This window comes from Balearica regulorum, chromosome 1, assembly GCF_011004875.1.
Source record: "Balearica regulorum gibbericeps isolate bBalReg1 chromosome 1, bBalReg1.pri, whole genome shotgun sequence".
NCBI classification, from domain to species: Eukaryota; Metazoa; Chordata; class Aves; order Gruiformes; family Gruidae; genus Balearica; species Balearica regulorum.
This window is the reverse complement of record NC_046184.1, coordinates 190,135,940-190,163,803: the sequence shown is the minus strand read 5'-3', so window position 1 is coordinate 190,163,803 and position 27,864 is coordinate 190,135,940. Positions and strand designations below refer to the sequence as shown.

General features: G+C 44.6%; 1 long non-coding RNA gene across 3 annotated transcripts; it reads right to left on the bottom strand.

The window, feature by feature from the left end:
• Positions 1 to 143: 143 nt before the first annotated feature.
• On the bottom strand, positions 144 to 27,864 carry LOC142599897 (uncharacterized). 3 transcript variants are annotated; one of them, XR_012833342.1, is made up of 3 exons: positions 27,797 to 27,864; positions 13,436 to 13,540; positions 144 to 1,555 (listed from the first exon to the last, which is right to left on the bottom strand). It is a non-coding gene; the product is annotated as an uncharacterized LOC142599897 (long non-coding RNA). The 3 variants fall into 3 exon arrangements; XR_012833341.1 differs by lacking the exon at positions 144 to 1,555 and adding an exon at positions 3,213 to 3,414; XR_012833343.1 differs by lacking the exons at positions 144 to 1,555; positions 27,797 to 27,864 and adding exons at positions 3,213 to 3,414; positions 15,090 to 15,145.

Here is a 27,864-nt window from a genome sequence, read left to right as displayed (position 1 = left end):
TATTGTCAAATTGCAGGAAAATGCCTGGCAGACTGTATCATTGACTATATTTAGGGAGAAAAAAAATTCAGAACATGCTATTTATAGAAGCCACACAAATAAGCACAGAGTTCTTATCAGCCAAAGATAACATTAGTCGTGATTTATCAAAGTAATCTTTATTTTATGGAAAATGGATAATAGGGTGTAATTTAATCCTTTGTGAATGTAATGTATATTTCAAAGGGTTCTTTTTTTGTCAATAAAATCATTTGTCGTACTTGTTAAACTAATTAGTCTTGTTGCTGTTGCTTAGGACAGGATAAAAGAAGCCTATTAATGAAAACGGGGAGGAGAAGATGGGTTTGAAAGTTTGTGAAATATTTTGTACTCCTTGCAAGCCAGTTTTCTGATCAAAACAAGTTTCGCCTCTTTCGCTGCAAGCCTGCGTTAACTGAGCTTGTGCAGAACAGTACATTTTCCTTTTTTAATTCCAAAATGGATTACCCCAAAAATTAATTTCATCTCTGGGTGGTTCAACTGCTGCAAGCATCAGGGGCTCCTCCGACTTCCCTGGGTACCGATGCTGGCGTGAGCCGCCGTGCCTGCTGGCCCCGCAGCCGAGCGCCGGCAGGGAGGGTGACGTTCCTGGCCGCTTCTCCCTGCTCTTTGCATTTTTTCCACCATGTGCAAACACATTCCAGGAGACACGGAGAAGGCGAAAAGGGAAGAAAACAGAGCTGCCTGGGCATGTCCTGCACTGGTCGCTGCCCGGCCATGCATCTTTCACTGGGCGAGGGCAGGTTTTGCAGGGGCAGAGCGTGGGGCTGAAGCTGTGCCGAGTCTTGGCTCTGCGAGAGTCCCCGGCAGTGGTGCCAGGCTGCAGAGGCAGGACATGAGCTCATTCTCTGGATCTGCAGTTGACCTTGAAAGATCAGAGTCAGAAGTGGGCAAGAGCCAGAAGAGGACACGTATTTTATCATCTTTTCTTTTTTTTCTTAGTGTTTTTGCTGTCTTTGCTTGTAGCCTAGCAGTTTCATGAACTTCTAATAGGAATTTATGAATGATTTTCAGAAGGTGACTCTTTTAAGAGTGGCTAAGCTCTTAAAGGTCCTTCTCCCTAGAAGTGGCTCAGAAAATGCTCCTCAGAAGACCAAGTTATGGGGAAATCCTTAAAGAAAGGTCTTGTCCCTACTGTCTGTATCAGTTCTGCATAGTCATCCCAATTCCTTGATTTCCTTTGTACCCTCCATTGTAAAAACTGTCTACATACAACACTTCTAATCCTGAATTACTGCATCCAGAAGTTTCACAGGTCTTCAAATCTCCTGGACACAGAGGTGAGGAGAAGCCTTGGTCATGCTTTCAGCTCCCATTGCTCCACTGGAGAGATCGTGGAGCAGATTTCCCTTCTCCAGCCCTTCCCTGCCTTGCTCCAAGGGCTTCTGCCTACTTCAGCCGGAGAGACTTGTCCCTGTTGCAGACAGACAGTGCTTCTGCTGCCTCTGTTACCACCGTCCGGAGCACAGGGCAGTAGGCTCACAGCTTGGGGTAGGGCTGTCTGGCTCCTTCTTGGCTGAAAATAAGAACAGGCAAATTACCAGAGAAGCCAGTTGGTCTGCGTAGATGAAATACAGCCTTCCCTTCAGCAAACACGAAGTCAGAAATCTGAATGGCATGGCCAACCAGTCTGCTTTTGGGTCAGGTGGACCTGCTGCTCCATACCTAAATACTATGGGAAAGACAAACATTTATCCCTATGAGGATCCATCCCCATCTGTGCCTTGGGTCTGGTGCTCCAGACGACAACAGCTGAACGGACTGTCTGTCTTCTTACAGCAGCCGTGTTAATGCTGCGAGGAGGAGCCAATGTGCCCCAGGGACTTCTAGGACAGTGACCCAAGCAAATGCCAGGAGAAGATCAGCTTGCCAGCACTGTGACTTGGAAACTTGCACTTGAACACACTCTTGCACTGTTTGGTTCATTTATAAAATACACCAATTCCTTCAGATCCCCTTCCCCACACCCTCTTGGCAGCACACAGGAATATCACAGCAGCGATAAAAATGAGTCAGCTGTCTACTTAAATGGGATCAGTTTAGAGAGTCCTTTGAATTTTATTTTTTATATCCATAATGACAAAAGAACTGAAAACTCTTTCACAAAAAGCATAGGAATTAGACTGCCATGTGAGGAGTGCCACCAGTTAGTCTTTGTTCTTCTAATGAAAGGAGATGTCAGGTTATTTCCAAGCCACTTGCTTTGGGTGTGCAGCCCAGCTACGGTAGCACCTGAACATAAAGCTGTGGTTCAGAGGGTAGTTCAGAGCACTGAATTACACCAAATACAGAGTGGATCCTGGCATCTTACCGAGTCAACAGAGAGAGCTGGGTGGTTCCTGGAGGCTTCTGAAGGGTGATATCGTGGGTCCTTGAGATGGCGAATCCACTTTTTGTGTGCCAGTATCATGTCAGAGCCATTGTGGTTGCACAATGAGAAACTCTGTACAAGGTACAAGCTCCTACTGCCAGTCCAAATTTAGTTCAAGACAAATCAGAGGGTTTTGGAGGGGTTATTTTGCTGTAGCAGAGTTAGTACTGGATCATGTTGTTCTCGTGCCTCCCGAGGTTTTCAGCCATTTATTGTATGTCTTTTCCTCACCTAGACGCAAAGCTCCTTGGAAAAGTAGTTGTGCGTTTTCAAAATCATTATAAGGCATCGTACTCTCAAGGTTTTCTGCTGTAGCCCAGAAAGTCCTATTGAGTACTAAACTGAGACCACAGAGCAGCAGCCGCAAAGCCCAGCTGCCTGAAGGCAAGACCACGGCGTGTACGGCGAGAGCCGCGACTGCGCCAGGCACAGAGCGGTCGCTGCCCAAACCTCCCCACCACTGCTGCGTGGTTGGGGGGGGGGGCAAGGTGATTGCAGAAGAGCACAGGCTTGGGATGCAGGCTCGTTGCTGCCATGGTGTTTTGCCTTTCCCTCCGATTCCCCTTTTCCTTACAAAGATCGCGCACTGCCGAAGCAAGCGGCTATAAATGAGACGGCGGTCATGACTTCCCGCCTGTGTGCATCCAGCCGCCTCCTCGATTGCTAAGGCAGAGCACGGAGAGGGAGGCGATCGCCGCACATGTAAGTGCAGAATCTGCTCCATTAATCCCTACTGCGCAGAGGAAAACAGCAACCTTCCTTTTTAGCTTTTGTTTTTATTTAAACACTGAATGATGTGGGGTTTAGTTCAGGGAATTGATACGGACTGAGAAAATTGCAGAAAGGTGAGATGCGGTATTTTTTGCCAGTATTTTTTCTGTCCTGCAGAACCCACGTTGTCTTTCGTAAACAGGTGAGGAGGTGTCCGTGGCTGTGAACATGTTCTTCTTTTTTCTTCTTGGAAATCCACTCTCAATTAGTCTGGAACATTGGATAAACTGGTGCTAATGAAATAAAAGGGTTTATTAGGTTACACAACGGTATGTAGTGGCTTAGGGGACTAAAAGTTGAATATTTACTCAGGCTAACTTTAGGAGAGAAAACAGCCAGGGAGCTCACAAGTGAAACGGCTGAAAGTCAAAATTTCATCTATCATCAGGCAGATTCGCAAGTTAAATAGGAAGATAAATAATGTAAGGGTGTTATGTGGAGAATACAAGGGTGTTAAGGGGAGAGGAGTTCATTTTTTTCTGCCTCCCCATTGCAAGTCTTTGCAGTTACCACTTTCCGTCCAACCACCTGCTACATGACTGAATTTCGGCATCAACTCTGCAAAGCTCTTCAGCATATGATTAAGACCAAGTGGCTTCATGGGAACGTAAACATGTACTTAACTTTAAGTCCAACAGGTGTCTCAGACCCAAAAACGGCTCTTGTTGAGAACATAACTCCAGCAATGTCAGCGGCACAAGACTGGGTGCTCAGAGCGATGCTTTTCTGATCAGGTAGAGAAAACTCCTTCAGAAGAGATTAACTGTGCTGTAAAAGCGTTTGTCTCTCGCCCTAGACAGTACAGTGGGGACCAGTTCCAAGACAGCCATCTGCACTGGGTCCCGCTTTGTTTTCCCAGTTAAGTAAGGAAAGGGCAGGATCAGAGAAAAGCAAATTGAGCAAGCTTGGCTCCACACGGAACCACCTGGAAACTCAGTTTGCTGTGGCTGGCACAGGTTTAAGTAAGTAAAGATCCAAGGATGGCCTAAAACACCCTTAAATTCCACAATCAAGAGAGAAATAAAATAATTCAATGGACACTTAAGCAGCCAGATACATGCACACGCTCCTCTCTGCATTTTCCTGGACAGAAAGTGTAGGTTGTGACCTCTCCAAGATCTTTTTGATCACCATCCTTCCTGGCATGTCTGGGATGTCATGGGACCTGAGCTCTGCAAGTCCCGGCCATGGAGCCCGGCTCCCGAGCAGCCTGCTGCTTCACACTCCTTGTTCAGCAGGTGCCCCATGAGAAGCTCCAGGTGCTTACACTGAGTGTAGCTGCACCAACGTGAGTACATACAGCAAAAAATGAGGCTGAGACCCTCTAATTACCACTGTCACCTCCATCTGAAGACCTTGACAGCCAGTGCAAATCCCAAAGTCCTGAGTACAGATTGCTTGACATGAATTTAGTAGGGGTCATTTCTCCCATCCCCTGAAGTCATATTTTCTCACCAGGTAAGTGCTTGTTGCTGGGAAATGAGAATGGACCAGCACCATCATTTCTGAGATTGATCTTCCTGATTTTCTGGATGTAGTGGGTTTAAAATATGTTGTTTGTGTCCTACGATACAGAAACAGAAGTTTTTTAGCTTCCCAAATATACTTACCCTGCATGCATTTTCTGGAGTCAGATATTCTTGGTCTTGAAAAGTCGCTAAAAGTGTTGCCTAAGTGGAAACCAGAGTCAGCTCAGAGCTCTGTTGGGACTTGGGTGGGATGGCAGAGGGCGAAGGGTGGGAGTGCCTGATTTTTTAATAGTTTATTTTTTCAGTATGTTCCTGATGCTGTAGAAACTTACGCACACATTTCAGCACATGAGTAATCCTATTGCACATACATATTGCAAATTAAGCAGGGCATTTCAAAGGAAGGAGGCATCTGCATACGTATGTTCTCATGAACTCTTACTACCCAGGGATGTGTAAAGCTGCAGCCCATCTGAAGTTCAGTCTCTCAGCAGAGGTACAGTCTTGGAATAAACTCTAAGAGTATCCCATCACATCTAAGTTATTTCTGGCTGCAACTGAAGATGGAGAAATAACATTCTTCTGGTCAAGGACTGAATCTAACGTGCTTAGAAGAAAACTCCCAGTACAGATCTCTCCATGAGAGTGAGTTTTTAACAAACCAATAGAAATTGATTCTTTCTGCATTTAGGCATGTTAAAAATATGAGCAAAATTTTATACATGTATATTGGCCAGTATTTACACTTTCAAATAATCTTTTATTAACCTCAGTTAAAGCTAATCTAGTCATTGCATTTTTTTTTAATCCTCTCCTAAAAGGAGAAAAAGAGGTGGATTTCATAATAAATTGTGTTAACTTGGATATTGATGCTGCTTGCTGTTAAACAAAGAAGCATTGAACGTGGCAATCCTCAGTTATGGTTCTTTTCCATATATCTATTTTCCAAAACCTACTTTTTAGTGGTCCATATGTTTAAAGCATAATCTTCTCTAAATGTCCTGATTTCTCCTAAGCAAATGAAAGTACATAGAGTGCTATCAGTTTAGATCCATATTTTTATGATGCCCATTCTTTCTAGTTTCAAGACTTAATATATAGAACATTTGCAACTTCTTTTAGAGTCTCTTATATATACAGTGTTATTTAATACTCAAGCTGTTAAGTGTGTCACCTGTAACTGATTCCTTGTGAAAAGTCTTAAGTGCAGCAATGATTGAAAGCAGGTTTTGGTCCAAAAACATGAGGGGGGGGGGAAAAAGCAGGAGAAACCAACATGTGCAATGTAGACTTTGAGTGTAACAGAGCAAGAGTTAGCTTATATATGCTTTAATCAAAAGGTCAAAAGCAAATTGGTTTGGCAGTTTATATTACATTGTCTGAAGATCCTGGTTCCTGAGAACAGGAAGCCCTAAAATCCCAAGTCAGTAAAGAAGAGATTCAGTAGGATCGGAGGAAGCATTAGGGACCGGAGAAAAGAAAGATATATGGTCTGCAGAAAGACACGACATGGAAAATGCTCACCAGAGGCAGAGATTACTTGAGGCAGGAGTTAAGATACAAGTGGCACAGAAAATATTACAGGAAGCTGCTCTAGACCTTGATGGCAGAACGAAAAGACAGAGGAAGGGCTGGTAAGGGCAGATAAAGGAGGCAGTTGCAGCCCGGGCGATGGGGACAGGGACTGTGCCAGGGCTGCCGGGGCGCAGGGCGGGAGGGAAGGGTGTTTCTGCAGATAGCGGGAGGCTGTTTCTTCCACGGTTTGGGGGGGGCAGTGGCAAGATCAGAGGCTGCTCAGAAAGTCATTCTGAGCAATGAAAGAGAGAGGAGAAATTAACAGGGAGCTAGCAATCATTCCTGAGAGAAGGATCATGCCATGCATTAAAAATAGACCCTGGCATGCAAGAATAAAGGCTTTTCAGGTTTCAGGTAATGACACTCCAGACAGGCCCATCTATATCAGAAGCCAGAAACATCAATACACTGTATTACAGGTGTTTACATGCCAGACACAAACAAAAAAGCCCCAGAAGTCAAGCATTCATTTAGAAAACACCGAAGTTACCTTCACCTTTGCATAAGCCTCAAAACCATGCAGCCTGCGTGATCCTCAGCCCCGCTGCAGTGCAACAGGATGTATGATGCAGCCTGCAGGTGACGGAGACATATGGGGTCTGTGCCTGCCCCCTGCCCCTGTAAGAAGGTGGGGAGGCTCCAGAGAGCCTCGAGGGATGCTTGGGAGAGGCAGTAGGGATGCACGGTGCCAGCGGGAACCTTTCTGCTTTGGGCACTGGCACCTGAAGTCAATGAGCTCTGTGGGAAGAGAAGGGGAGGTGAGAGGGGCAAGTGGACTACTAAATGCCATGCCTGAGCCCCAGCGTCCCCACAGCAGTTGGTTGCTGATGATGTGGAGCAGTTTGCTCGGAGCAGGGGGATAAGCAAAGGAGAGTTTTGCAGACCCTGTGGTGGAAAAATTTGTGGTTAAAGCCCAAAATGGTGAAGCAGGAAATCTGGGTTTCTTTCCTGGTTGTCACCACTGGAGGGGAAGTCACTTAATCTCTGTGCTTCAGTTCCCCAGCTCTGGGTGTCGTGAATAGCTCGACTGGAGTCAAGAATAGCCGCCTGCCCGGGCGGGGTGAGAGGAGGCTGAACATGCGCGTGTGTGAGGAAAGGGCCTCTTTGCTGCGTTTTCCCATCTGAAACCACAGCATTGAATAAGCAGATATTTTACTACCCTGATGTTGTCAGTCTAATCTGAATCTTTCCGCTCTGTTTGTGCCCTTATCTGGCCACAGCCTGCAGAAGGACGGCAAGGAGGAGGATCTGCTTAGCCCTCCCTGTGCATCCCCTAGCATCCGCTTGCAGCAGAAGAGTAAATCTGCTTATCTGACCTTCTTACTCTGCCTCTCCAGCAGTGTCGTAGATGGATGCCAGATCACTACCCTCATCTGAAATGCCATTTAGCAAAGACTATGAGGTAGTAAGGCGGTAAGGATAGTTGTACAGTTAAATGCCATGTCAGGTCCCAAAGCCAGAAAAAAACCACAGCCTAGTGTCAAACAATACAGAAGGTAGCTCAGGTCTAAAACCTGGGTATGTGCCTTTTGTGGACCATACCTCCAGTGGTAAAATTGCATATTTACAGGGCATAGGGACAGAGCTTTGGCCCTACCTAAACATCCACTTGAGGCAATTGCAGCTTTCAGGCTTTTTTTTTTTTTTTTTTTTTGCTGCTGTTCATGTTTATTGAAAGAGATTATTTCTTCATTTTCCACCTAGACAGATGAAGGTTTTCTCTGAGAGCTGTGTCTAACATCTAAATAATTGCTTCTTGTATATTAGAGGAAGAGCTGGCTTTCTCCAGCCCCACATGCTGCAGGTCCACCCTACAAAGATTGTTAAGCTGGTCATGCGGAGTACAGATGGGGCATATTACACAGATATTTACCCTCACCTTTGTTGTCCTCGTAAATCCTTAAGATTTTTTACCTGATGACTGAAGATTTGTTCTACATTAAAACGTCCTTTTCCTCTTTCCTTATCTTCTTCTGGCCTTATCTTTTCTATATCAGAATTACCTGACTCTCTTTATCTTGTCACTTTGGCTCCCTTTTTTTGTCACTGTTGCAGTTTCCTTCTTAAACCCCACTTCCCTTGTAAAGCCTCATTGCCTCTGTGCTTTCTTCCAGGAGCCCCGTCTTCTATTGCAAACTGGAGATCATATCTTTTAGCCTTCTCCCATAGTGTTTGATTTTCATCCTTGGTCCTAGTCACTTGTGACTAATTAAATTGCTTTCAAAAAATCATAGACATTTGCACTGGGATTTTACCCTGTGGTAATCTGAATTTAAGTAGCTCCGCTGTTTGTTGTTACTACTTTCAATCACTTTCTTTTTACTGTGAAAAATTAGGTTCAGGGTGAATTTTCCCCCAAGTTCTTTACTTTGCATTCAGTTGTATTCTCTATACTAGAGGATTTTTGTTTGTTTGTTTAACCTTCTCCTTTGTTTTGTTTTAACAGCCATGAATTCTAGGAGAGAAATTTTTGAATAATTTTCCCTCTCTTTATGCACCCAGCAGTTGCTCAAGCTCTTTCTCCTGTTTTCCATCTCTTGGCTCCTTGCCCACAGGCACTGCCTGTGATTTCTTCACCATGCTGCACTGTATTTTTACCAAGCACTACAGCTTTCTCCTCTCTAAGGCCTGAATATCAAATCTCTAATTATTCCAAGCATCATGTTCTTCCTGCTCTCACTAGCTTGTAACTTCTCCACTTTCCAGTACCCATCCCACTTCTTGTTCTACCATTGCTTTTACCTACACATATTTTGGAATATTTGATGCTCTTCTCAGCATCCTCTATCTTGATTTGGTTGGGGTTTTTCTGGTATACACTACATGTTATACTGGTGGAAATAGCCACGCTGTAAAACCTTGAGTATTATGTGCAGCTCTGGTCTCTGCATCTGAAGGATATAGTAGAATCAAAAAAGCTATAGAAAATGGTGATTAAAACAGTCAAAGGAAGAAAGGAATGATGCAAGCTGCTTATGAAGAGAGACAGACAAGGCTGGATTGCTTCAGTTTGGAGAGGAGAAGGCTGAGGAAGGATATGACAAAGGCTTACAAAACATGAAGGCAATAGTAAGGGGAATGCAGAGATATTGTTCACCTGATTCTTCAATAGCAGAAGTGTGGGCACTCAAAGAAAAATGAATGAATTTATATAACAGATAGTAGAAAGAAAAATTTTACATGGCAAATGGAGAAATTTGGGAACTTGCTGCCGCTGGAGGTTTTGGAGACACACAGTACTATCAGGTGCAAAAGAACTGGAGAAAAAACTCATGACCAACAGATCCATAAACAGATCCTAAAGAAAAGAAGCCAGAATGTACCCTTTAACATCCCTAATCCTACAACTGCTGTGTAGGGCACTATGAGGACAACGGACCATGGGTAGAAGCAAGATTTGTGTGCTCTCCCCAGACCACCGGACAGGTGGACACTGATCTGACACGGGAAGGCATGTCAGACACTCTCCTGTTTTTCCCATTTATTGCTAGTGATCATTAAACAACAGGACTCACACTGTTCTGAGAGCAAAAATAGGAGCAAGAGCAAGACCCTTCAGGATGGATGAATGCTCAGAGGTAGGCAGAGTTACTGGGGGTTGCCAAAATTTCATAGAATGATAGAATGGTTAGGGTTGGAAGGGACCTCAAAGGTCATCTAGTTCAAAACCCCCTGTCACAGGCAGGGACACCCTCCACTAGACCACGTTGCCCAAAGCCCCATCCAACCTGGCCTTGAACACTTCCAGGGAGGGGGCATCCACAGCTTCTCTGGGTAACCTGTTCCAGTGCCTCACCAACCTCACAGTGAAGAATTTCTAATCTAAATCTACCCTCCTTCAGTTTAAACCCATTACCCCTTGTCCTATCACTACGCTCCCTGATGAACAGTCCCTCTCCATCTTTCCTGTAGGCCCCTTCAGGTACTGGTAAGCCACAATTAGATCTCCCCAGAGCTGCCTTTTCTCCAGACTGAACAACCCCAACTCTCTCAGCCTGTCCTCATAGCAGAGGCGCTCCAGCCCTCTGATCACCTTCATGGCCTCCTCTGGACTCGCTCCAACAGCTCCATGTCTTTCTTGTCCTGCAGACCCCAGAGCGGGACGCAGTACTCCAGGTGGGGCCTCACAAGAGCGGAGTAGAGGGGCTCTCGACCTGCTGGTCACCTCCCTCGACCTGCTGGTCACACCTCTTTTGATGCAGCCCAGGACACGGTTGGCTTTCTGGGCTGCAAGCGCACACTGCCGGCTCATGTTGAGCTTCTCATCAATCAATACCCCCAAGTCCTTCTCCTCAGGACTGCTCTCAATCCATTCTCTGCCCAGCCTGCAGTTGTGTAACCTGTATTTGTGCTATTTCAGAACCTGTATTTGTGCTATTTCAGTGAGCTCAGATGAGAACAAGACACCAGAACCCTCAGTGACAGAAGGCAGAGGGAAGATCTGATGGTCAAAGACTGGAGCCTCACTCCAGCGGGTGATGAGAGAAAATATGACTCCTTCCACACCGAGCTATCTTGTTAGATAAAAATTTCAAGACAGGAACAACTGATTCGTAGTTTTTCCCCATTACAACTTACTGTGGGTTGCAATGATAATAAAAATAATCCATAAAGGAAATAGATATGATATTCCTAACCAAACCATTAACAAATAGAGCTCCTGTGTATTAAAGGGAAAAAATTTTTCACACAAAGGGATAATTTGTGATTGAAGCCAGGTCCTGGTTTTACCCAGCCTTCCTCTATGGAGCATCTGACTTGCATTGAGAGGCTGAATCCATGCTGTGATTCTGTTAAATAATATCTGTTTCCCCTGGTCTTCAGCCTTGTCTGCGCAAACTGTGAGCAGTTACAGCCAGGGACCTTCTCTTTGTATCCAGTATCTGAGAAACATGATCTTAATTAAGCATAAAATACTATTATAAAAGCACTTACCCTTTGAATGGATGTGCTGTAGTGTAAGAGTACGGGAATCCAGTAAATATTTCCATTGATATTAAAAGGTGGGAAAATCACAACTGAGGAAAAGTATTTTCATGTTGTGTGTAATTAAGCCATGGAAATCAGAAACAGAGTGGTGGCCTGACCCAGTATCTCAGCAAGTTTTAAAGCACCACTGGGCTTGTATAAGCTGAACAAGAACATCAGAATTTTGTCGCGGTGAATAAATGTGGTGCAATACTTACTATATTTCATGTTTAGACAATCTCCATCTCGTAATGGGGCTGGGGACCTTGTGTGAAGGTAGATTGCCTACTGCTCCCCTTCGTGAAATCATGACACCTTCTGCTTGGCCCTTCTCCCAGACCACTGTAAGCAGGAGAGGAATTGGCTGAGCTTTAGGTCTGGTCCAGGATGGCAGATTTGCAACTTCTGCTTATTCATAACACAGAGAACGTCAAAACATGCAAGCATAAAATTGGTAAGCAAAGAATAGTCTTTTTAAAAACAGAAGGGTTTTTTGTGAAAACCTCTTTCTTATTGTCAGCATTTCTGTATTATTTGTATTTACCTTTTGATAGGGAATAATTTCGCAATCAGTTTCAGCTAGTTCATTTTCCAGAAACCCAGACTGAAGCTTAAAAAAAACCCCCTAACTTCTAAAAACAACTCCAAAATATGCACAAAATAGGAAAAAAGGAGGGAAAGGTTTGCCTTGAACCCTGATAAAGAGGTGAAGTGTAATACTGCCCTGTTCTCTATTTACCCAGTTCAGCAGGCAGCTGCGTTTGGTCCTGCCAAGTAAAAACAGCAGCAAAATGTTCCTGTTGATATTGGTGCTTATTTAAATCTGTTTTGGCGGCTGTTTGCTTAGCTCTAATTTATCAGGAAAGAGACACCAGGAAAGAGTGGTTCCAGTTGAAAACCTTGAGGCAGTGAACTTTGCTGGCATCAGCGGTGCCGAACGAAGTTGTCCAGAAAGCCATCCAAGGCTCAGCCAGAACCGAGCATTGCTGAACCCTGCATGTTGAATCTGGAGGGAAGGGGGAGGTTGAAGTCTGGACACAAGCCAGAGGTTGTAAAAACAGGACACTTGACTCCTGCTTTACTGCAGACACTTGTGTTAACATCTTTTTCTCCTGCAGAAACCTTCCATCTGCCCATGCTACTTAGGGCCCAGCAAGAGCTAGACTTGGTCTCAGCCACTAGTCCCTTCATCACTGACCCCCTCTGTAGTTCTTCTACGGTCTAAAGCTGATGATTTCTTTTTAAATGCAGTTCCAGCCCTCATGCAGGCATGAAAAAAAACAATCCAACAAACAAACAAAAATCAACTCAAATCCTTGTTGCTTATGATTTGAGCTGTCAGAACATCAGCACTGGAGAAACTGGATACCTTTCACTTCAGCAGTGGGGGGTCCACTTTTATCACGTCCTCACATCATGACTGAGGATTTGAAAAAAAAAAAGAAAAGAAATAGAAATGCTTCAAGTTCAATGAATCCTCTAGAGGTGCTGCAATTTGTCAGATTAGATCAAGGCTTTCTGAAACTTTTGAAGTATCTTCAGATTAAAGGCTTTCTTGGAAACCAATGTTACTCTCTGCTGCTGGTCCACACAGGACTGTAAAATACAGCCTTAAATTCATTGTGGTTGGACTACAGAGAAAGAAATCACCACCCCAGGATGTCATTGCCCTTTAACCTGCAGTTTATAGGAGCCAGAACTGTATATATTTGTTGGAGTAAAGTTGCAAGCTAACCTTTGCACTTTCAGCCAGTCTTGTTTTGTTTCTGGGCTGTTGATTCTTGCTTGGCATAGTCAGTTATAGTTGTGCATAGTACCGTGATTGCTACCTGCATAGCCTCTGTGATTCCAGATTATCTGAAGAACACCATGCTATTGAGATACTGCTCAACAATGCAAATACACACTGTGGGAATGCCCAGAAAAGACAGTTTCCCATCTGACTTTTATTTTTGCAAAGGAAGATAAACTTTAAACAGTGGAAAGAACAAAAAACATGTTGGGGGATGTGAGCAGGAGGCAACAGGAGAAGATAGAAAAGTTCTCTAGATGAAGATTTTTGCAAAACAACAAATATGCTTGCCTTGAAAGTCACAGACGTTGTTTTCACATGAAAATAGCTCTCACACAGGGTCCTCAGGCTCAATGTAATCTTACAAGGTATTTTTAGACCAGGGCGGCTATTGCCACTATCAGTGTGTCTAACCTCAACTATCCATTAGCGTGCCAATTGCTTGCTTACCTTTCAAGTCTCCTGCCCTGGCCTTCCATAACAGCTAGGATTTCTCAGTCTGCGTGTATGAGTAGAAGACTTCCCCTGGCAAGAATAGTGGAGGAATGGTGCAATCTGTGGAGGAAAAGAAATCCTGTGAGTTCAAAGCAAGGTTTAAGCAACACCAATACATACAAATGCAGAGATGAAAGACAGAAAATTTGAAGACCATTTAGAGGGCATAATTATGAAAAGGTGAACAATTAACTACTTCTTCTCTGCTCTTTTTGTATGATTAAAACAATGTGGACTTTTACAAGGATATGTTTTAGCTATACTTTGTGTATTTAGGTCCATCACTGTCTTCAAATAGTTGAGAGCTGTGGGCATGAAGGGTTGTGGTACTTCACCCAAAAGCTACTTTGCAAAGCACTTTGATGCAACAAACCATCAAGGTATGAAAAAGAAAAAGATCTCAGACCTGAGACAACTTCAGTGTGACAATTCTGCACTTGGAAATAATTTCTAGCCAATGCAATGCTGTTCATTTACAGGGATGGGACTAGGATCTGGAAGAGATCTGGCAGGCAAAACAATGTGCTCAGTGGAGCTAAGCCCTTACTGAAAGTGAAGAGAGGGGATGAGGCAGTGTGGCAACAAGAGCTCTAAGCAGTCCCTTGGCAAGCCAGGCTGGAGACCAGACTTGAACATAAGTCCTGAACCCATTTCAGCTATAAAAGATGTCACCAGACTGACAGATATTTGCTAGCTGATAACACCTTTTCTCTTACTGCATGAGTCACCCTGGTTACAATTAATACCTCAGGAGCTACATGTAAATTTGGGTGTAATTGCCCTCAGATGTATCCTACAGTCAAGGAAGAAAAGAAAGAAACTCCAAAATCCATCACAATCTTCTTCTGCAGGTATGTCTCCCTTTCATGGACTGTGCACCTACAGTTGTGAATCAGCCTCATTTGGTGTCTAAACTTAAGTAGGACAAATTGGTTTGGAGGTTGTTCTGCAAGAGGGCAGAAGGCAGCAGTGATGGAGCAGGAGATAAAGCTCCACAGAGGGATGAGTCAAAGCAAGAAAGGATACTAAGGCATGGAAATAAGGAGATGTGTCTGCAGAAGGGCATGCATTCTGCTGATACCATGTTTCCCAGTAGATCTCCTTTCCAGTATTCTTCTCAAAGTTTATACAGTCCTCCCCAGCAATACATCCAAGTGTTTTCTGGAGGACACTGGTGACAGGAATGCCATCTGCCACAACAGGCTTGTTTGGTTGCATCCATAACCCCAAAGTTAATTTCAGGTGTTCAGCATATACATTGCAATAGTCCGTAAGTTGGTGCCTTTCCTCCTTGGCGGGATGGAGTCAGTGTCTAGGTCTAGTGTTAGGGACCAGAGAGAGCCTTCAAAGGGTAACCCAATGTCCCAGACACTGTACAGTGTGCTGGGGATGTCTAGCTAATGGAAACACAGGGTGTGCATCAGTCCGCTGCAAAGCACACCTTCCTTCTTTTACATTCTCCTGCTGATGTCAGGAACCTTGATGCATTCTCTGAATGACAGCCCAGCTTCTTAAGATCCTCCAAGGCTCTGGAAAACTGGTGCCAAGAAAAAATAGAGGCGAGATGTGTCTAGTGCCGGAGTGATCTTTGAAGACAAGGATGGCTTACCTTTTCTTTCCAAGAAAATTGGGGCATCATATTACCTCTTTAATCTCAGAGCTTTGTGATATCCTTCCTGATTCCTGTAATATTTCAAAATGTGTGAGGGGTATTTGGGACAGCTTAAAATGTGTACATTTTTATACTCTTCCCTAAGCATCACTACATCAGAAACAGGATCTCTGGGCTGCATAGACCTGTCAATCCTTGTCTTCTTAACATGCTCCTATTTATTTCTATGCCAATATTTTCCACTAGATGAAAGAGCTTTTTGGTATTTTACTGTAACATATTCACAAGAAACAAACATATCCCCTTTCTGTCTTTGATTTGCAAGACTAAGGAAGCTGACAGCTTTCCCTGTCCACTCCCAGAAAAAGTATCCTTTCCCTTAAGCATCCCACACACTGAGAACGTGTTATGCTTGGAGAAGCAGAGGGATTCCTATGAGTACACTGATGCACACAGACAATTACCAGGCATGAAACATTTCTGAAAAGTAGTGTCTTTTAAGGCATCCTATAATCAGTATTTTTTTATTTTTCCTTCTTAACACCTTGAGGCTACCTAATAAAATGGATAGATGCCCTAATAATACTATTCCAAATTTTAAAATGAAATTTCAAGGAATACAAAATCTATAAAATATTTGTAACGTTTTTTAAATCTAAACATTTTCAGTGAAAGCCTTTCTATAAAATATACAACCTTATAAGTCAACCTTATAAGGATTGGCAGCTTCAAGGATTCTTTAAATTAAGCTGATTTATACATGTGTTGTTTAATATCTCTAAGCAATATTTATCTCACTTCATATAGATTTCAGGTTGCTTTTGGCAGTTTATATATAGTAGATTACTCCTTAACACATTTGTGAATCTGATTAATTTACTTCTAGTTGTTTATGACAAGTTAATATGTTTCCATAACTAGCAATGATGGTAAAGCTCTCCCAAAGCATGCCAGTTACAGATGCCACCATTATAAAGACTAAATAGTGTGTATCATCTTATAAATTTGTCCTTTGAGATAATGCAAAATGAGGCACAGTCAGTTAAGATATTAATCGTGTATGTTTAAAGTCCCTGACAATGAAACTATTTTATGAAATAGCTTTTAAGGCAGTTATAAGAGCGGTTCTGTCTCCATTAACACCCACACACACGTTTCATAAGCCTCCATTTCACTTCGATAATTTTAGAACTGGATAGCTTTGTTGTGAAGCCGAGAAAGCAACAAACTCCCGTGTTCCTCCTGTGCTGCCTGCAAAATGGGGGAGATGATCTCCAAAAGCAGGTGCCCCTTATATAAAAGAGAGCCGTGGATAGCAGGGCTTGCACCCAGGTGATGCCTCTGTGTCTTCTGAGGAGCTGTCATCATTTTACAAGGGACAATTACTACTGGGATCCCATGTGCGCATTTTGCAAACATCTAACGGCATAAAAATGACCTGCTGATGACAGACGTGTGACTGGGTACAAAACTGCACGTCAAAAGCTGCATCAAAATGGTCCATTCAAATTCATCCTGAAGGGCATATATATATATATATATATGCGCATACATATTCACGTGGAGCTTTGGTGAGACACCGAGAGCCAACACGATGATCTGAAGAGGTCAAGAAAGGCAGTGGGGAAAGGCAGACCTCCTTTAGAGGGCATGCTGTGGCTACAGTAGATAGTGCAAACACTTTCCCTCCTTCCTCAGTGTTGTTTACTCTTGCAAAGCTGCTCTGCTGCTGCTACTGCTCCCCCCTGTTTCTGGCTCTGGAGCTGGGATGCTGTAGGTACCGCTGAGTGAGCGCCCACCTCCCATTGGAGCTTGAGCAGGAACTGGATCTTCAAACTTCTCTCCCTCTCTTTTTCTCTCTCCCTCTCCTTCTCCTTTCCCCCTTCTCCTTTGCTCTTAGAGCTCATTAGCTCAGCCAGCATGCTGTATTTCTATACACTGATTTCAAACTTGGTCCCAGCAGGTTCTCATAGATGCGGCTGATGAGCAGTTGCTGATCTGCACCGACACATTTTTCTGTTGTTATCTGGAAGGGATTGCTGCTGATTGATTGATAGAAGGGTAAACTAAGAACCAGCGAATCTTCCCCTACCTTGTCTTTCATCTCCTACCAGCTTTTGGGCAGTAAGAGGGAAACAGCTTGTGCCACTCAATGAGGATAAGGCACCAATATGGGTCATGAGAATATGCACAATTATACGAGATCAGATAAGAAGCTTAGGTATACATTTTGGAGGGGAAACTCAGCTTGTGACTCATAGGAGCTCAGAAGAGACATCTGCAGAGGGTTGCAGAGTTGTCTGCTGTTTAGTTTCATCCACTTGCAGCTGCAGTGAGTGCTGCTGAGGCAGGAGACTAGCCAGCAGTGCTGGAGCAGCGTGGCTGCGGGGAGGTGACCCATGGATGTCCATGCCCCACGCACAACTGTCAGACCCCCAGGCACCCCTCCACTCCCTTCCTGGCCATCATGAGGAGGGCCATCTTGAGAAACTATCATGTATCTTTTTCGTTTTGACAAAAGTGTTTCTTCTCTATGCCTACATCCGTCTCAGGGTTTTCAGAAAAAAACCAGCAGAATAACCTTTCCAGAGTAATGCCACCCAGCAGTGCCAGTGCTGCTGGGCAAACACAGGCACTTTGGGTATTTTTCAGTTTGTGGTTCAGGTGCTCATGAAGCTCCACGTTGACCCCAGCCTGACATTTCAGTCCACAGCAGGATGAGATCCCAGTGCCATGAGACACTCCAGCATAACCGCAGCGCTGAGGAGCAGGCACGTCTCTAGAGCACAAAACCTGTTCCCAGGCAAAGCAGAAGAAGTGTCACTGGTTGCCACCATTTCTGCTGGTTTTCATGCTGGTGTCAGCCAAATGGATTGAGGACGGCACAAGAGCAGTGGGGGGAAAGGGGAGCAGCTTTGCCCCGCAGGAGGTTGGAAGGGGAGCGCAGTACAGCCTGGTGGGAATCAGGTGTGGAAACAAAGCAGAACAAATAAATTAGCACCCTGACCCCTGTGAAAAGTCTCCCTACGCCAATGGAAAAGTCTCACAGCCAATGGAGAAAATGGGTATTTCTGGGCCACTGCCTGTGTGAGGGAGGGATGGAGGGTGGCCAGCTCTGAAGGGAAGACCGCAGTGCCGGTGGCTGCCTCCATGCAGAGAAAGCCCGTATCACAGTGGCCTCTGCTCTTCCCTCTTGTACATAATTATTTAGATTATTCATTTCCTAATGTTTGCTTTAGAGTAACAGATAGATGCACCACATGATATTCACTTGCATTTTGCCTTGGTGCCAAGTTCTATTATCGTGTATTCTCTGTGTTGAAATGTAACAGGGGACACCACCTGCTTGCTAAAGCTTTCTCTCTCAGCACACAAGAAAGACAAAAGACAGATCGTTTCCTGCAGTTTTACACATGGGAGGATGAGCGAAATGTAGGGTTGCACTTCAGCAACTCTTGAGCACATCCGCTTTACAGCAGCATGTGCTTAAGTGATTTGCTAAATCAGGACCTTCAGATTGGGCCAAAGCCTTTCAGGAAAAAGGTCCCAGTGCCAGCTATTAGATGGGGGCTGGCCAAGTCCAACTTTTCTGCCTTAATTATAGGAAAGTGTTTTATTTATTAATGCATTCTTTCAAGTCATATATATAACTCTTCCACAAGTAATCCAGGAGATCAAGAAGACATTTTTCAAAGCTCCCAAGATGCAAAGGGACAATAAGAGGAAACAATTATTTTTTCCATTAAATGGCGAAAACAAAAAGAAGGGTGCCACTTCTCTGGAAAGTCACGTTGGCTCTGCTGCTTCTCTGAGGCTCTTCTAGGAAATAGGATCGGGTTCCTCTGGTTCCCTTTGAAGAGGGCAATGTCACTGAATTTCAAGCCATTCATTTGCAGAGATGAAAGACAAATATTTTCCTGAACTTTGACTACCTGAATCAAGGGTGGGGGGGAAAAGTTTATAAAGAGACACTGATGTTATTGATGATATACTTGGCTGAAATCACAAAGGCTTATCAGTATTCAGGGGCTTCTGAAGTAGGGTTTGTAAATGTCTAATATGTGTGTAAGTGAGCAATTTCCTGTAAATCAATGTACCTTACTTTAGACTTCAGCTTAATAGCAAATCTACCCTCCAAAACAAATGACACAATCATTGCTTTATCTTTACATGAACGCTGCCCCATACCATTTTGCTATTTTCTCTTTTTCTTTTAGCAGAAAATTTGTACTCATCATAAGCTTCAATTATGGTAAATGAGCACTATAAATCTGGAATACCTGAATGTATAATCAGCAAACAAAAGCTGATTTCTTGGATGTTTTTATTAAGAGGATGTACCTTAGTAAATAGATAGCAACAAATGCTAGAGATGACAACAGCATGGCAAAGTGAGGACTTGCTTTTTATGGTTTTAAGAGTGCCTATTCTGATCATTTAAGAGACCAGAACAGTAAAATGGAGCAAACGCACTGATTCAGAGAGCAAACAAAGAAAGCAACCACATTTCTTCTTGGCCTTCAGACCACAGAAGGCAGATGGATAGAGTTTCCATATTCTGGATTTCTGGTATTAGCAATATTTTCATGACCTGTCCCCCCACCAGCTGATGTAAACAGACAATATCCCGAAGTTGCTGGAGCCCAGCCAATTTATCAGACCCCAGGGTGCCCTTCTCTATTTTTCAGAGCTGCCATTTGGAAAGTACACTGTTCAGTCAAGCAGCAGAATTTAAGCAACAGGTTGAAGTAGCTCTCACGCCACTGATAAGCCTGGTCCTAAGCTTCATCGTGCACTTTATTTCCAAGGCAGTACCAAGTTCGAACGCATGTAATTTGTCCTGCAGACCTTCTGGAGTAGACCTGTTTTGTCATTTCCCAGCCACAAAGTCGGCGAAAGGCAGTCTGCCTGTCTCTTACAGGGCTCAGAGTGTGCCAAAATGAATTGCCATAAAGTGGGAGTCTCCAAAGCCATGGCTCAGCATGAGCTTTCCCTTTTATAAAGAACCCGAGGAAAGCAAAGAGCCCAGCCTGGCTCCCCTGTGGGCATCGGTGTGCCATGGGGTCCCTCAGGAGGCTGACCCTTGGGCCCTGTTTGCTGTCACGTGCGCCAGGTGATGTAGGTAAATATGTGATGCTGTGCTCTTTGGACGGGTGCTGTTTGCCAGCCTTTGGGAGAGATCGAGGCTCTTGTTTCACAACCGAAGCGGGGGAAAACTAAGGCATTTGGGAGTTGTCCCCATCTGAGTACATATGTTGCTGTTGCTTAATGGGACGTCTAAATTGCTGAGTCTTCAAGTATTCATTTCCATCAATAGTATAGGGTTACACAGAAACCTCTCCCAACAAAGCAAAAGACAAAAAAACCCCCCAACAAACAGCAAGGGCTTAAGATCATTTTGAGACCTATGAGTTTCAAATTATCTTCTCAAATTCAGAAGGGTTGCCTAAAGAGAGGGAAGAAATAACCTGGACCATCTCATGCATCTAAGGCACTAACCAGGGACAGCAGAAGCTAAAACAGACCTCCCTGAGTAGTGCCGTGTATGAAACTTCTTCTCCAGCACCATTTGCCCGTGTGGATTCTCTGATGTCCAGACAATGAGTCTATTAGCCACTGCCTGACCTGGTGCACAATAAGGATCTCAATGATAATTCTGTAATCTCATACCTCTCAAAAGTAAAGAATTAAACCACTGGGTTCACACATTATAGAGATAGGATAGACACATGCGTGCCTGCAAACGTCCTAAGATCATGTATTAACCTTAGGAAACAAGGGTAATTCATCTGCCAGAGCAGGAGATAGTACAGCAGCTATTCCCAGCTCTGCTAAGAGCTCACTGAAAACCCTAGCAGCACCTATGCTCTTAGCTAAGAGGAATCCCTGTTATGTATCTTCACCCATACAAAAGACAAAGGATTCACAGACACATAGCACAGATAACCACTTCATGATGTCATTGAAATCACAGGCAAAATCTCTTGCACTTCAGTGGAGCACTCAAGTGCATATTGAGCTCCTGCCCAGCCATGCAATGTAAAAGCATGAGGGTATCAGAGAAAATGTTGGAAAAATCCACTCCCTCCATCTAAACTCATATCCCTCTGAACTGCATGCAGGCTGGATGCAGGGTAGCCACTTCCTGGAGAATGGCTGTGTGTTTGTGCCTGGTCTGGTCATGGTCACCGTGAGGCATTGCATTGCCCTGCCATTGCTGGTGCTGCACCAGGAGAGCTGGACACGCAGCACCATGCTTCAGATTCTGGTCTTTTCACCAAATACCTGCTTTTGTGCAACTAAACTGATGAAATCTTGTCTAAGTGAAAGCCATGGGCCTTTCACCGGGAACCCAGCTGGGGCAAGAAGTCAACAGTGCCGTAAGAGGCCCATAGTCTGTGAAAGCTGCTTTCATCGTCATTGCTCAGCAACCTTGGCCATGATTTTGAACAGGTCTACTGAACTTCTCCATCCCCAGGGGATGGCTGCAGCATGCTGCAGAGCCACAGAGATGCGGGTGGACCAAAACATCCCATGGTGCTGCTCCTCCAGCCTGCACACTGCCGACTGGGCACTGCTGGTTGAGTAGTCCTGAGGCCTGGGAAGGTCTAATGCCCCGGCAGGAAAGCATGCTTGAAGCTGAGAAGCGCTGCTCATGGCCTGCAGCTCTTCTTTGTGAAGACTCAGTGAATGGCTGACGTATGCTGAAAGATTTAGGCATGAGTTCAGCATGAGCTGTGCTGAAAGATTTACGAATTCATTCCCTCGCTGCAAGCTCGGTGAGGAGGATTTTCTCTGTAATATCTGAATCCTGCTTTATAGTAAGAAACTAATTACCTTAAATGAAGTCTCAGTGCAAGTAGCGAACTACATGTAATGTATGATCATCCCTTATATCGACAGGATAGCAGGTAATTGGCTACTTTCCTGAAACCTTCACCTCACCTCACCTTGGTATATAATCACTTCAGTGCTCTGCCTCAAACTTCCCTTCTGCACCAAGTAAATAAAGATACAATCTTTTCCATTAATTTTGAGAGACCTGGAAGCAAGCCCTGCACATGTGGGAACCACAGCTGCAGTGTGGTTGTGCTGGCTGCCATCTCTGCAGCTCTCATTCACAGAACTCATCACTTATTAGCTCCTTGTGAATATACCTGCGATGTGATTACAGCAGGACAACAGATTTTTGTGAACTGGTATTCACTGAAAAAGCTGATGCTTTTCACAGATGCAGGTCACCAAGTCTTACCTAGTAAAGCAAACTAAGGTCAGGCCAAACCATTCAACTCAATCAGCTCATAAGAGTGTTTCAGCAATGCTGTGTTTGGGATGATTTGGTGAAATGAAGCAATTAGTGCATTTCTGATAGTTATAAGAAGCTGGTGTTTCCTTTTCTGCTCATACTCCAGGATGCCTTGGGGTTTTCCAGGTTTACTACCTCTGACTGCCTGGAGAAAACCTGAGCCTGCCTTACCTGTTTCCTTGAGCAGTGTGCCAACCACCAGCTGGGGACTACTTTCCGTGGCTGATCCCGGTGTCTCTCCCTGGAGTAATTTACTCCATATATAATATTTCAGTAGTCACTGGAGCAGAGCCTGGTCCCCAGCTACCAGTATACCTTTCCTATGGCTTTTCTGTCCTTGTCATTCTGTTAATGTCTAAATATTGAATAATTATTCTTTACTGAGAAATATTTAAGTGGGAGAGGTATGCTTCTGAGGGGTCTTGCAACAGAGATGGCTGAGGTGAATTTAAAAGAGAGGGGAATTTGATTTGAATCCAAATGTAAATCAGAGTGAGGATTTGGCCTGCATCTCTCATCCTGAGATTGAAAAGCCCAGCCATGGGTCTACGGAATTGAAGAACAACACTATTGCACTTCACTACAGGCAGCCAAACCCTTGGAGGGTATTTGTTTATTCATTTTTCAGATGTTTATAAACATGTTTATTCACATTTATTCAGAGGCTGCATCTCTGGGATCCCTCAAAGGCAGTGTCAGGACCACTCTCAGTCAAATCCAAACCCCTAGAAGAGCAGAGACCCCCCCCTGTAAATGACATCACCCTGTCGTGCCTTATTGCAGCTGCCTTGGACGTCAGGTACTCTCCCCGAGGTGACAGCAGTGTGCATAGCAGCTGTGGAGTGCCTCAGCAGCCACCCTGGGCAACAGAAATCTGTCCCCAAGTTTTGAAATCCCACACCTGAGAGACAGACATTTGCAATTGAAAAAAATTTCCTCTTTGGTCAGCCATTAAAACAAAAAGCTTTTGTTTTGAGAAGCTTTTCTTTAGCCTAATCTGGGTAAATTTCTCCCCCCGCCCCAGGTTTTGTTTCAGGCAGTGAAATGCCTGCTATCTGTCTTTTGGCACTTGGAAAATTCAGTGTGCATTTGCTCTTTGGATTTTATTGCAACAGGCCCAGTTCTCTCTAACTCCACCAACCTGTTTAGTCCTAAAACTAAATATGAGAGTCAACATATTCAGGCTTATTTTAATGACTTTTTTTTTTCCCAGGGATGCATGATCGCTCTTTGAAATGGCACAGAAAACAGTGGTCATACCTCAATGTCACTGTACATTTGTTGCTATATAACTGCCTATTTCAGTACAGTGCCCCTATGGTACATGAAAGACACCCTCGTCCAGCAGGCACATGTCCACAGCTTTACTGAGATTGCAAAACGAGCAGGGACACTGTGGAGCGATGACGCAATAGGACCATGCTGCAACCTGTGCCTCCAAATTCCTGGGCCATCCACTGGGTCAGCCCTGATCTAATTTTGCAGGAGTGCTGTGGATACTGCTCTCTCCTTTGCCTTATTTAAGCCATTTTAAAGCATACATACAGCCTCCTTATGAATGTCACTCATAGTAGCTTAGTCTGGGGTTTTTTTGAGAAAAGTGTCAAAACCCAACAGGAACTGGGTGCCCAGGTCTCTCAGGCTCCTCTGAAAATATCTGACTTAAGTCTTATTTGCAAAGGATGCTGAAACAGGTGCAGAACCAGTGCACTTGAACTCAGCACTTTTGCATAGAGATGTTCCCTGACAACACTGGTGGCTTTTCTGCACTCTTCCCTAAGAAAAAATTAAGAGGAACTCCTCTTCCTCTTTCCTCATTCTGGTTGTGGAGCTTTCTGTCTCTCCTTGCCACTGTAAGCCTCCACATTACCTTCTCCACCGTGCTAGGATTTGTGTTTATTCGAGTCTCTCATTCAGGACACAGTAGTCCTGACTCACCCAAACAAGGATTTTACCTTGTTTTTATTTGTAAAGGTGCTGAAAGGTGCACAGGATCACAGCTCTGGAGCCAGATGAGTATCTCATGGCCCTGTGTTATGCCGCAAGCAGAGGAAAGGGCATCACCTCTCATTCGGATGGGGGGATAGTAATTCACATGGGAAGAGAGAAAAGAAACAGTTTCTCATGAGGAGAGCTGGTCAGGAGCACTAAGACTCTGCAGTTGTCTCCCTGAGGGACATTTTGCGTAGTAGTTGAGCACTCACTGAAGTAAGGACTGAAATTCAGGCGTACCCTTTCCTTGAGGTGTGCCTTAGCCATCTGCTTGGAGCCACCCTTACCTGTCCTCCAGCCCCCTAAGTGTCTGGGAAGTGGGACAACTTCAATTGAGAAGGACCACAAAACTGACCAGAAGGTGATCAAGGTGGTTGGAGGACTGCAGGAGATATGCTTTCAGCTCACCATGAGGCAGGGAATAGAAAAAGGCTGCCCATCCTTCAGTCTGTGAGAAGATCAGTCTGGTAGTTTGCTCCAAGGTCACCTGCCAGCTCCTTGCCACTGGGATGGAGCAGGGGAGGAGTTTGTAGGTCCCAGCTTGGTTTTGTTTGACTCACTGCTTAATGCTGTCAACATGTGGCCAGTTCTGGAGCTACTCAGAGCCAGAGTGCAGGCTGCTAACTGGGATTTTGCATCTTAACTTTGTTCACAGAAGCAGATTAGCTGGTTGTATCCTTTTGAAGTGCTGGTCTATAGTATCTCTGCTTCCCAACCGTAAAAATAGGATAGTTCCCATCTTTTGGGACTGTTTGGAAAAGAAAGACATTTCCAGCTGTGAAGGAGCTCAGAGTCAGCACTACAAAGTGTGCATTGGTGTACATGCACGTGTCTCAATAAGCGCCTGGGATACAGGTGTTAATAGATGCCATGGATACAATAAAGCAGAAGACTTGATCCCTGATGCAGTAATATTTCTTTCTGTTTATTTATATCACACTTATTCTAACACTGTCAGCATGAAGAGGGTTATAATAATGAGGGCAGCAGAGATAAGATCATGTGCCTGCACAGGATACTGGTACCTTGCACACAGCTTGTTCCTATTCAACAACTTAGATGTACTTAAACTCTATCCTAATATTTTATCACTTTAAGCCTCTTATGGCTTTAATGCTTCAAAAAGATACCCCGGGCCAATCAGCCTGACGAACTGGAAAGAGAAGAACAGCTGAGACTTTTGATGGCACTTGGGGCTTGTGCCTTGCACACCCAGCCTAGGGGAGCTGGAATCCTCAGAAAAATCTCAGCGGCCAGGCAGGGTCCCCCCAGGGCAGGGGGGGCTCCCTGACCCACGTCTCTGGGGAGCAAGGTGGTGCTGAGGGGGCATGAGCATGGGAACGCATCCCGTGCTGGGAGAGAGGTAGGTTCATGGTGCCGTAAAGGAAAGCCTCTGCTCAACAGCGGGATGTTTGAAAGGGCGAGTTCCCCCCTGGTGCTGGCACCCTTGCTCTTGGAACAGACACAGCATCAGAGATCCACGTCACTGGCATTTTAGGGTAGAAATTTTTAGGTAGGGATTATTTTCTAGTCTGCGTGCTCACTCTGCTTGGCATGACAGATTCCCCGCTCTGGCTGGAGCCTGTAGCTTGGACTGGAATATGAAGAAAGAAAAATGACAGCAACATAGTGACTCTGGGAATTTTTTAGGGTTTTTTTCTGCAGGGAGATCTTTTTTGCCTCTAAATTTTGAGCACTGTGAGTTGAGGGAAAGGCATTATTATCTACCACAGTTCCTTTCCTGAGATGAAATAAGACTTCAGTATGCTTGGTATTAAAGTATGCTTTTAAAGTGTTCTTTTGCAGTATATTTTGTTACATATATCCACCAAGTGTGGGAATAAAATGTCATACTTAAGGGTTTACTCATCATGTGGCTTCTCTTGTTTCAATGAAAATAATTGATCCCAGGCATGCACATGCAACAGTGCTTTGCAAGGAGCCACATACTGTACCAACTGCTACATACTGTACTCACAGACTAGAACTTTGTGTCAACCCATGTGAATTATTTGCAAGGCAAAGTACAGAGGAATTCTCTCCAGGGTAACACTGAGGTTACAGCAGTTCATTTAGCAAAGGGGAATCAGCTTCTGGGCTGTAAAAAAAGTGTTATATGATCTGCTTGTGGAGTGGTTATGGTTCAAATACGAGTGTGCCAGGAGCAAATACAGTACTAAAAGGAAGATTAAAACACATATTACAGAAGATCAGCAGCAACGATCATGTTCCAGTGCATGCTGCAGACAGCCCGCCGGGGACGAGCTCCTGCACGGCTGCATGGGGATGTAGCACACAGTAACGCCGGACTTTGACAGCACCGCGGTGCCGGTGATGCACGCTGGGCTCACTCCCTTCTCTCCCCCTCACTTCCCCAAATGTGGCTCGACGTACTTGAGGGTGGCAGAGCTACTGGGATGACAGGGCGATGACACCCACACACCCTACCTATGGGTGATGATAGACATGCATGAGGAGGAAGCATGTTTTTGGGTTAGACGCTACTTCCCCACCCCTGCCCACTCTTGTGACAGCACAGCCACTTCAACCTTTAAGCTCAGACACCCTGATTCACCACTAAACTTGTACCATCCTGCAGAACCCTCTCATGTTGTCAAGTCAGACCTCAGTGAAATTGCTCTCTGTGGGCTAACGCTCATAGCTGCTGTGCACATCGGTGAGAGCACGCATGTGTCAAACCAAACTATGCACCTGCCAGGTGTACTTGGACTCAAACTGCTGTCAAATAATTTGATTTTTTTTTCCACACTGAGGCCCCTCTGGCTGCATGTCATCCCTGTACAGCAGAGCCTGGCCTGGGAAACCTCTCTTGTGCACTGAAATGCCAACTCGGTGCAGCTCAGATCCCAAAAGCTCTATGGGGTGTATATGAGGTGCCTTGCAGCCTTTTTTCCCTTAGTCTTGTACCATATTCCTCCTCATGGTAAAGATGCAGTGCTGTCAATGTTAAGTCTTACTCCCCCTCTACCCTCCATCCTGATGCGAGTTTGTCTTTTCTCAGGGAAGCCCATGGGCTCGTCAAACTCCCTGACCCTCCCTGTGCCTGATGGGAGAGCAGAAAATGCAGGAGGAACTGCAGACCATCCAGGGCCAGAGCGTGCCTCCACATCTATCGAGGGTTGGAGTTACCAGCGATCCAGCAGCAACAAGCCACGGGAGCTACAGACTGCTCAGCACTGCGCAGCAGGCAGGCTTGATTTGTTTCAGCAATGGTCAAAATGAATACACTCGTAAATAAGCAGCAAATTTGGGGAAATCTAGCTTCCCTGCATTGTTTAACAGTTACATAGTCTTTCTGATAGCATGTCAACCCCAAATTTGCATTAAATAGAAAAGGGTTTTGTTTGTTTGCTTAAGCTTTAAATTACTTTTTTTCCCCCTTAACTTTCATGTCCTTGCTTTGTCTTTGTTTCCATCTCTGCTTTCTCAGCCACCACTCCAGCACTGAGAGAC